We start from the raw sequence: 9,813 nt of genomic DNA, 5'->3' as shown, positions 1-9,813 counted from the left end.
TTTTTCCTCTTGGATTCTGATTTAAATTGGCCCTTTTCCTCTTGGATTTACTCAAATTAAAGTCTGTCGACACTTCTTCACAAGTTGCACATCCTGTTTATCATCCTCCAAACCATGAAGAACCCACTTCTCCAACTGCTTCTGATTTTGAAACAACATCGGTGAATCACCAATTACTTGTTTTAAACAAACCACATAAAATCCGATGGAGGAAGCTTAAAGCTGACATCGCTTCTGAGGAAAACATCCCCAGAAGAAATATTTTTAGAAAAAAGTATTGTGATGAAGAAAAGCTAGCCATATATGCCGAATGGAAAGCTTTTGTAGAACAATACCAATTTGAAATATCTTTCTTTGATTTTATTGAAAAACATTTTGAAACAAAAAATAAAGTTACGGTTGTTACCAAAGAAAATTGGGTTAAGGAAGACAAAACTTTGATTTCCTCCAGTCATCCTCCCAAAGAAACTATTTTGATTTCCACTGGTAATACCAACATCCCCGCAACCCCTTTTAAAATTCCAAAAGAAGATTCTGGTTTTAAACCTGTCATTGAACAGAATAATTTTACAAACCAAAGTCTTCATACTATTGGAAAACAGTTAGACAAAATTGAAACCAAAATCGACAAATTGTCTCAACCAAAATCTTCTCCAAAAGAAAAACCTTTAGTAAATTTTACTGATATTGCTTCAAGTTCCACTGCTTTAAAATCCATGACTACTTTACAAAAAATTGATCATATGCTCACTGAGCTCAAAAAAGAGAAAGTTGTTAATGTTTTGCAAAACAATGATGTTTCTGTCGAAGAAGAAAATACTTCTGATTCTTCTCAGGACACGGAAACTAGTTCTGCTATCCAAAATATTGAAAATATTTTTCAAAACATTGATCTTCAACCAACTTTTGATTTAAAACGTATTCGTACTCATCCGGTCAACCCTACTTCTCTCACAAAAAACTGGTATCCCAGGCCAACTCCTCCTGACCTTCAATTTGAAGAACGAAATATTCAAAATCAATTTTCAGTTTCAGCCGACAAACTTTATGAGTGGAACATAGATGGCTTATCCGAACAAGAACTTTTGAACAAACTTCAACACATGTCCATGGTTGCTAATAGCTACATTTCAAATCACAATTTTACACAAACACAAATCGTTGATCTTCTCGTCACTGGTTTCACTGGAATGCTTCATTCTTGGTGGGAGAAGCACTTAACTTCTCAGTCCAGAGATGAAATACGCTTTGCGGTCAAAAAAGATGAGGAAGGATTTCCCATTTTTGACGAAACGATAGGACAGGGAATACCCGACGGAGTAAATACTTTACTTTATACGATTATAGAACACTTTATAGGAACACCCAGCAACGTTACTACGCGTATTCACGACCAACTGAGTAATTTAAGGTGTCCAACCTTAAGTGATTTCAGATGGTATAAAGATGTTTTCATATCCAGAGTTATGCTTCGAGAAGATAGTAATCAACCTTTTTGGAAAGAAAAATTTATCAATGGTTTACCAAATCTTTTTGCTCACAAAATTCGAAATGTTTTAGTAAATGAAGAAGGTGTCATACCTTATCATACCCTTACTTATGGTAACATAGTTAATGTTATTCAAAAGGAAGGATTGAAAATGTGTATTGACATGAAGATTTCAAAACAAGTTCATAAAGATAAATCTATTGCTAAATACGAACTTGGAACATTTTGTGAACAATATGGTTTACCTCCAATCGTTCCTTCGAGTAAAAAGAAAAAAGCCCAACAAACCAGCAAGTTTTCTAAACATCAATCCAGATTTTATAAAAACAAAAGATCTTCCAACAAGCCTTTTCAAACAAATAAATTTTATGAAAAACCATCTTCAAACAAAACACCTTATCGAAAGTCTAAAAAGGATTTTCAAAATAAAAAGGGAAAATGTTACAAGTGTGGTAAATTTGGTCATTATGCAAATGAATGCAAGGTTAAAAAGGTTATTAACCAACTAAAGATCTCTGAAGAAGAGAAAGTTCAACTTATCCAGGCTTTAGAAATTAGAAATACCGACTTTAGTCAATCTGATAAAAATCCCGATTTTTCTGTCTCCGACTCTAGCAGTTCTAGCGACGTCTCCTCGCCAAACATTAAGTTTGGCTGCACGGACACTTGTTGTAATAAAATTTCAGTGCTTAATAAGCAAGAAGAACAAGAAGAGTTTTTAATGGAATTAATTAGTAAAGTCGATGACCCTGATTTAAAATCTTTTTATTTGAAAAAACTCAAAAATTTGATTTCTTCTCATGAACCTGGCACTAGTCAAACTTCTTCTCAAAAGATTTCTCTCAGTACCACTTTGGAACGTTTTAATAAATCCAAAAAGGAGATCACCCTCAAAGATTTGCAAAAAGAAGTTAATCAAATCAAATCAGAAATTAAGTTTTTAAAATCCAAAAATACCGAAATTCGTTCACAACTCAGTAGAGTACGTACGCAAGAACTCGTCCAAGAACAAAATGGTTCTTCCTCAAATTCCGATTCCGACGCTCACTCAACTAAGTCTTCTTCTTCAAAAGAACTTGTTTTAAGTCTTTTAGACAAAATAAGAATTTGAAAATGGTATTCTAAAGTTACGATAGTAATCGAAGATTTTCATTTAGAAACCATCGCTTTAATTGATTTAGGTGCAGATTTAAATTGCATTCAAGAAGGATTAATACCTACTAAATATTTTCACAAGTCTACGGAAACACTTAGCGCTGCAAATCAATCCCCGATGAAATTAAAATATGAAATTCCCAAAGCCCATGTTTGTCAACAAAATATTTGTTTTAAAACTCCATTTGTTTTAATCAGAAATATTTCTGATCCAGTTATTTTGGGACTCCCTTTCATTGCATTAATTTATCCTTTCAAAGTTCATCATAACTGCATTTCTACCAAGGTTTTTGGCCAAAAAATTACTTTTGAATTTTGCATGGAAACAGATCTTAAAAAGTTAAAACAACTTCAAAAAGATAATGTTTCAAAAACCCTCAACCATATTACTGCAAAATCCCAACAAATTGCATTTCTACAAGAAGAAATTATTCACAAAAGAATTAAAGAACAGTTGACGAACAAATCTTTGCTAAATGCTATTCGCCAGTTTTCCGATAAGCTTACTAAAGAAATTTGTTCCGATCTTCCAAATGCTTTTTGGCACAGAAAACAACATATTGTTAAACTACCTTATGTTAAAGATTTTATTGAGTCAAAAATCCCCACAAAAGCACGACCGATTCAAATGAATCAAGAAGTTTTAGAATTTTGTAAAACTGAAATTAATCAGCTTTTAGAAAAAGGAATTATCCGTAAAAGCAAATCTCCATGGTCTTGCCCTGCTTTTTATGTCCAGAAAAACGCAGAATTAGAACGCGGCGCTCCACGTCTGGTTATCAACTACAAACCATTGAATGATGTTTTAGAATGGATCCGATATCCAATTCCTAACAAAAGAGATTTGATAAAAAGACTTTCTCAGGCAACTGTTTTTTCTAAATTTGATATGAAATCAGGCTTTTGGCAAATTCAAATTCATGAATCTGATAAATACAAAACTGCTTTTGTAACTCCTTTCGGACATTACGAGTGGAATGTAATGCCTTTCGGCTTGAAAAATGCACCAAGTGAATTTCAAAATATCATGAATGAAATTTTTAATCAATACAACCATTTTTCGATTGTTTATATTGATGATGTATTAATTTTCTCAAAATCAATAGATGAGCATTGGAAGCATTTGCATGCATTTGTTAGGATCATTAGGTCCAATGGGTTAGTTGTTTCGGCATCTAAGATTAAGTTATTTCAAACCAAAGTTAGATTTTTAGGTTACCATATTTACAGGTCTACCATCCAACCAATTGATTGAGTCATCCAGTTTGCTGATAAATTTCCAGATCAAATTATTGATAAGACCCAGCTTCAAAGATTCCTTGGATCTCTCAATTATGTTTCAGAATTTTATCCTCATCTGCGTCAACAATGTAAGCCCTTGTTTGATCGTCTCAAGGAAAATCCTCCATCATGGTCACAAAATCATACTTCCATTGTCAAACAGATCAAAAATCATGTCAAGACTTTGCCTTGCCTTGGCATTCCAACTCCCGGCTCTCTCAAAATAGTCGAAACCGACGCATCTGAAATCGGTTATGGAGGTATCCTTAAACAAAAAATTTCTTCCGAAGCTCCTGAACAAATTGTTCGTTTCCATTCAAGAATTTGGAATTCTGCTCAAGCTAATTATAGTACTATTAAAAAAGAGATATTATCTATTGTATTATGTATTAGCAAGTTCCAAGATGATTTATTAAATCAAAAATTTTTAGTTCGTGTTGATTGCAAATCTGCAAAACATGTTTTACAAAAAGATGTTCAAAACATTGCATCAAAACAAATTTTTGCACACTGGCAAGCCGTATTAAGTATTTTTGATTTTGATATTGAATACATTAAAGGCAGCCAGAATTGCATCCCAGATTTTCTAACCAGAGAATTTTTGCAGGGGAAGAATGGGTACTAATCCTACTCAGTAACGAAGGCTCCCAGCCACCCTTACCCAAACCCCAGCACCAGTAAAACAAGAGTCTATTCCCGACTCTTCATCGGCCCTCGCCATTACAAACAGATTTACTCCCTTAGGATCAACAGTAGGAAATATCCGACCAAATTACCAAACGGCCTTAGCCACCCCTTATGATCCCTACTCTTCAGTTCGTTCTCCAGCACCTTCACAACCTAAAACACCTAGCTATGCTAAAACATCTCCATATGTCCAAAATCCCAATTCAGAAAAGCTTTTTAGCATCCCTCTTCACATCGACAAAAACCAACCCCCAGAGCGCATTGCCAAATTACTCCTTCCACCAAATTTTCATTTCTTACCAACTGAATCCTACAAAAGCCTAAAATATTACCAGGCTATCCTTTCAGAAATAGAAAGCATTGCTATTAAGCCAATTTACAGTACCACTCACCAAAACAAAATATTGTATCATTCACTCCATATTGGAAAATTCCTTACCGAACTCGAATGGGGAATTCCCCTTTATCATACAAAACCCCTTCATACTCAGCATGTTCTCATCCTAAACAATCATTACAATTACTATGATTATATCCAAGCATGGACCAACATTTTTCTCCACCAGACAGAAGACTTTAGTCATTCATGGTTCATAACCTTTGATAAGAATTTCAGATTGCGGTTTCCTGCATGGTTTCCAGATTGGTGGGCTTCCCATGGCCCAAGCTCTTCTATCATTCCAGATGACCTTCGTCGTGTACTCACAAACAACTTCCAGCCCAGTTTTGACAGAAGTCGTTTCGACAACAGAGTTACTATTTTTTCACTGCTCATGGCCAAGTACAAGATCCCATGGATTCTCAAATGGAACTTTGAAGTGGACACCGGTGGTATTTACAGAACCCGATGGGTAAAATGGTGGGATAAATTCAACCACCAAAAAATTATTGATCTTGTAAAAGTGGAATTTCCCCAGGCATCTTCTCAGGCTCTGCCAATCAAAGTTTCAACTTCGTCCTCACAAGCTTTGCCAGTTCATCAGCAATTTCCTGAGTTGCTAAAAACCCAGGAGCCGATTCAATCCCTATCAGACATTAGTCCGTCATCTTCCCTCAAAGGAAAACCTTCTAAGTCCTCCAGTTCAAAGAAAAATGAGGATTCTGATAAGTCCTCCCAGCTTCTGGACTTGGCTCAACAGCTCATGGCTGAAGCAGCAAGACTACAGAAAAAGAAAGGTTCCGACTCGGACTCTGACGCTTCTGATGCAGGGTCTCAGCCTCCCGCCAATTGGGCTGATCAAGTGGACCTTCAAGATGCTCAAGATCCATTTGATTATTGAACTGTAATATTTGCCCATGTGATTGTGTCAGCCCAGCAACATCATCAGCAGTAACTGCTTTCATCTCTTCCGCAAAAGACAAAGCATTATTCTTCAATAGTGAAAAACAAAAAGGTCACTATTCACAATAGTGAAAACAAAAAGGTCACTATTCACAATAGTGAAAAACAAAAAAGTCACTATTCATTTAACTTTTGTAAAAGAATCAAAGCATCTTCACTGTTCATTCACCCAGCTTTAGCAGACAACGGGATTCCCGGATCATTTGGCCAAGTCTCATTCAGTCTCCTTGCTCTATATAACGAGGATTCAGCTTCAGAAGAAGCATATAAGTTTTTAACTTCAAAAGCTCAGTTCAATATCATCTCTATGAGATTATTCAAACACTTGTAATACATATATATATTATTCAGGATGCCTGCGAGCTCCATCTATTTGTTTACTTGTTTCATCTGCCATTAGGCAATACCTGTTTGTTATCTGCATTATAGTAAGTTTTCAATAAAACTTATTTTCCAAATATACTTGCATCATTACGTTTAATTCATTATTTTGATATGCTACTCTATTTTGATATGTTTTGCATTAGCATACACCATCCATTTGGTAATTATATGTATATATATCAGAGCCAAGTGGTTTATATATATATATATATATATATATATATATATATATATGAAACTAAATGTGCCGCACCCCTTCACACACCCTATGCAGCCATTCAACCTTCAATTCATTCATTTATTCACACCATACACCATCCATTCAGGAACACAACCTTTGCCGCAACCCTAGGGAGAAGAAGGAGTGTCGTGGCTTCCATAGGAGAAGGAGACCCTTGTGCCGCAAGAAATATGCATCCATTGGAGACTTTTAGAGTTCTTTCTTCCTTCATTTCATTTCCATATTTATTTTAATTTGCTTTTCAATTGTTATGAACATGTGTAACTAAGTTTTTCTTAGTTAGAAGTGAATTCAAAACCATGGACTTATGTTTTATATGAATTGATTTCCTCCAGATTTTGTTTCTTGAATTGTGAATGCGATTTACTTAATTGATTTATTGAGAACTTGTTCTTGTGTGTTGATTAAGGATGCATACTTAGCTTTCATGCATGAATTTGATGCTAGGATATAAGGAAATTTCACCTAATCATTATGAACTTGTATTCACAAGTAGTAAAAATCAGTAGTCATGATTGTGTTAAGTAAATTCTAGGCAAGAGTATCATGCAATTCATAGTTACAAATGCCTAGTCAATGCTTATGGTTTTCAAAAAGCTTAATGATATTTGATTTTATCTCTATTATGGCGTTCATGTAAGGAATTTGATAAGAATAATTTTGTTGTGGATGTGTATTCCATCCAATTCAATGAAACTAGGAAAATCTGAAAGTTAATTTGTGCTTTTCACAATTAATTTGGAGCATTGTCATTCATGGTTTAAAGGGATAAAATCTGGAAATCAATTTGTGTTGCATATGTGCATGTGTGGAGAAGGACCATCAAACTAGCCTTTTACCCATTCAATTCACTTAATTTAGTGTATAATCTGTTTAGTTTGCAATATGCCCAATTTAATTAATTTTGTCCAAATCAATCCCCCCTTTTATTAACTGTGTTAGATTAGTTAGAAAAGTGTTTGAATATGTCCAAATTAGTGTTTTGAGTCTAGGTTAGTTAAAATTCGTCCAAATAACTCCATAGAGTTAATTTTGAGTCTTTTTAATTGTTTGTTGCTGTTTTAAGTTAGTTTTGAGTCTATAAAGTCTAGTTTAGTGTTTTTAAGTCTTATTTGAGTTGATTAGCATCCCTAGTTAATCCCCGGTTTAGAACAATCCCTACTTGCATATATACTACAATTGTCACAAATGGGGTTTGATTTGTGTGTCAAGTTAATTTTCACATCAAATTTTGGCACCGTTGCCGGGGATTAGCAAACTTGCTAATCCCTTGTGTTTGTGTCGTGTCAAAGTGTGTCTTAAGGTCAAGAGTGTCGTGTGTTTATTTGTTTTTTTTCTTTTTGTGTTTGCCGTGCCTTATTTCTTATTTTTGTGTGTTTGTCGTGCCCTCTAAAAGGGTTGCTGATTTGTTTTGTTCATTGTTCTTGGTACAAGTGTATGACTCGTACCAAGCCATGGCTCTGAGGCCGAATCTGAAGAAGAAGAAGGGGAAGAGGAAGAATAAGTTAGGGGTTGGACAATGCCGTGCCTATTTGCATTCAATACCTTAGGGTGGCTCAAGGTAAGACCGATGAGTTTGAATTGAAGTCAAGCTTACTGCATCATATTCCCAAATACCATGGGTTGTCCATGGAAGATCCAAACAAGCATTTGAAGGAGTTTGAAGTTGTATGCTCAAGCATGACACCCATTAACGTGGATGAGAATATTTTGAAGATGAAAGCTTTTCCATTTTCTCTTGTGGAAAAAGGCTAAAGATTGGCTTTATGAATTGGCACCCGAGACCGTTACTTCTTGGGAAAGCATGAAGAAAGCATTCTTGGAGAAATTCTTCCCAACTTCAAGAGTGATTCTTTTGAGGAAGAAGATTAACGAAATTCAAAAAAATCAAGGGGAGTCTTTTCCAACGTATTATGAGCGTTTCAAGACTCTAGTTGCATCATGCCCTCAACATCAAATGAAGGAAGAGCTCTTAATTCAATATTTCTACGAGGGATTCCTTCCAATTGAGAGGCAAATGCTAGATGCTTCAGCGGGAGGTGCTTTGGTTGATAAAACACCGGTGGCTGCCAAAGTCTTAATTGTAAACCGAGCATTGAATGCATAACAATATGAAGGTGTTGGACAAAGAGATACCCCACAACAACAACAAGTGAATGAGGTAAATGCAATTTCTGAAATTCAATCTCAATTAGCTAACCTCACTATGCTTGTGTCTTAGGTGGTCGATGGATCCAAATTGCAAGGTGCGACCATTTGTAAAGTATGCTCCATGTAAGGGCATCTCAATGATCAATGTCCTCAATTGATAGATAATCGAGGATGGGAAAGCGCCAATGCCATAGGTTATCAAGGCCAAAATCAAAGGAATGATCCATACTTAAATACATACAATCCGGGTTGGAGAGATCATCCAAACTTCAAGTGGAGGGAACCTCAACAACCTCAACAAGAAGGAGGATATAGACAGCCACCACCTGGGCTCTATCAAAGGCCATACGTACCACCACAACTTCCACAGCAATCTGCCCAACCAAATGCAGGTTCGTCTTTGGACAATGACAAAATGTTTTAAATACTAACTTCTTTAGCTCAGGGATTACAAAATCAAGCCAAAGAGATGGGGGAAGTGAAGAAACAAATTGGGTAGATGGCGGAGTTCATGGGGTAGTTTAGAGAAGAAGGCAAACTACCTAGCTTGACTATTGTCAATCCAAAAGAGGGTTTTGAAACCGCTAAGGCTATTACCTTGAGAAGTGGCAAGGAAGTTGGAACCAACCCCAAACCAACCAAATCAAGTCAAAAAGAGGACGAAAAGTTGCTGCTCGAAGAGGAGGAATTGGACAAAGCCACAGCAAGGGTGGAACAAACCTTGCCGCAGCCCCCTAGTGCACCAAAACCGTCCAACACCACCAAGGTAAGTCCAAATTCGACTTTGTCAAGTTCCATTCCACTAAACGTGCCCTTTCCTAGCAGGTTTAGGCAATCAAAGTAGGAGGAGAATGAAAAGGACATTTTGGAAACCTTTAGGAAAGTTCAAGTCAACATTCCGCTCCTTGATGCAATAAAGCAAGTTCCTAAGTACGCCAAATTCTTAAAAGAGCTTTGCACAACAAGGAAAATGATTTCAAACAAGGAGGTGGTCTAGGTAAGTGAGAATGTTTCTGCAGTGTTACAAAGGAAACTACCACCTAAATGCAAAGATCTGAGTAGTTTTACAATTCCTTGTGTTAT

The 9,813-nt window shown here is 35.9% G+C and overlaps 1 pseudogene; it reads left to right on the top strand.

The window, feature by feature from the left end:
* The first annotated feature begins 8,590 nt into the window (after window positions 1–8,590).
* LOC148697962 (uncharacterized) lies at window positions 8,591–9,154 on the top strand (annotated as a pseudogene).
* The last annotated feature ends 659 nt before the right edge of the window (window positions 9,155–9,813 follow it).

This window comes from Pyrus communis, chromosome 3 (genome assembly GCF_041283825.1).
Source record: "Pyrus communis isolate YQ-2024b chromosome 3, ASM4128382v1, whole genome shotgun sequence".
In the NCBI taxonomy this organism is placed as follows: Eukaryota; Viridiplantae; Streptophyta; class Magnoliopsida; order Rosales; family Rosaceae; genus Pyrus; species Pyrus communis.
This window is presented reverse-complemented; position numbering and strand designations above follow the sequence as displayed.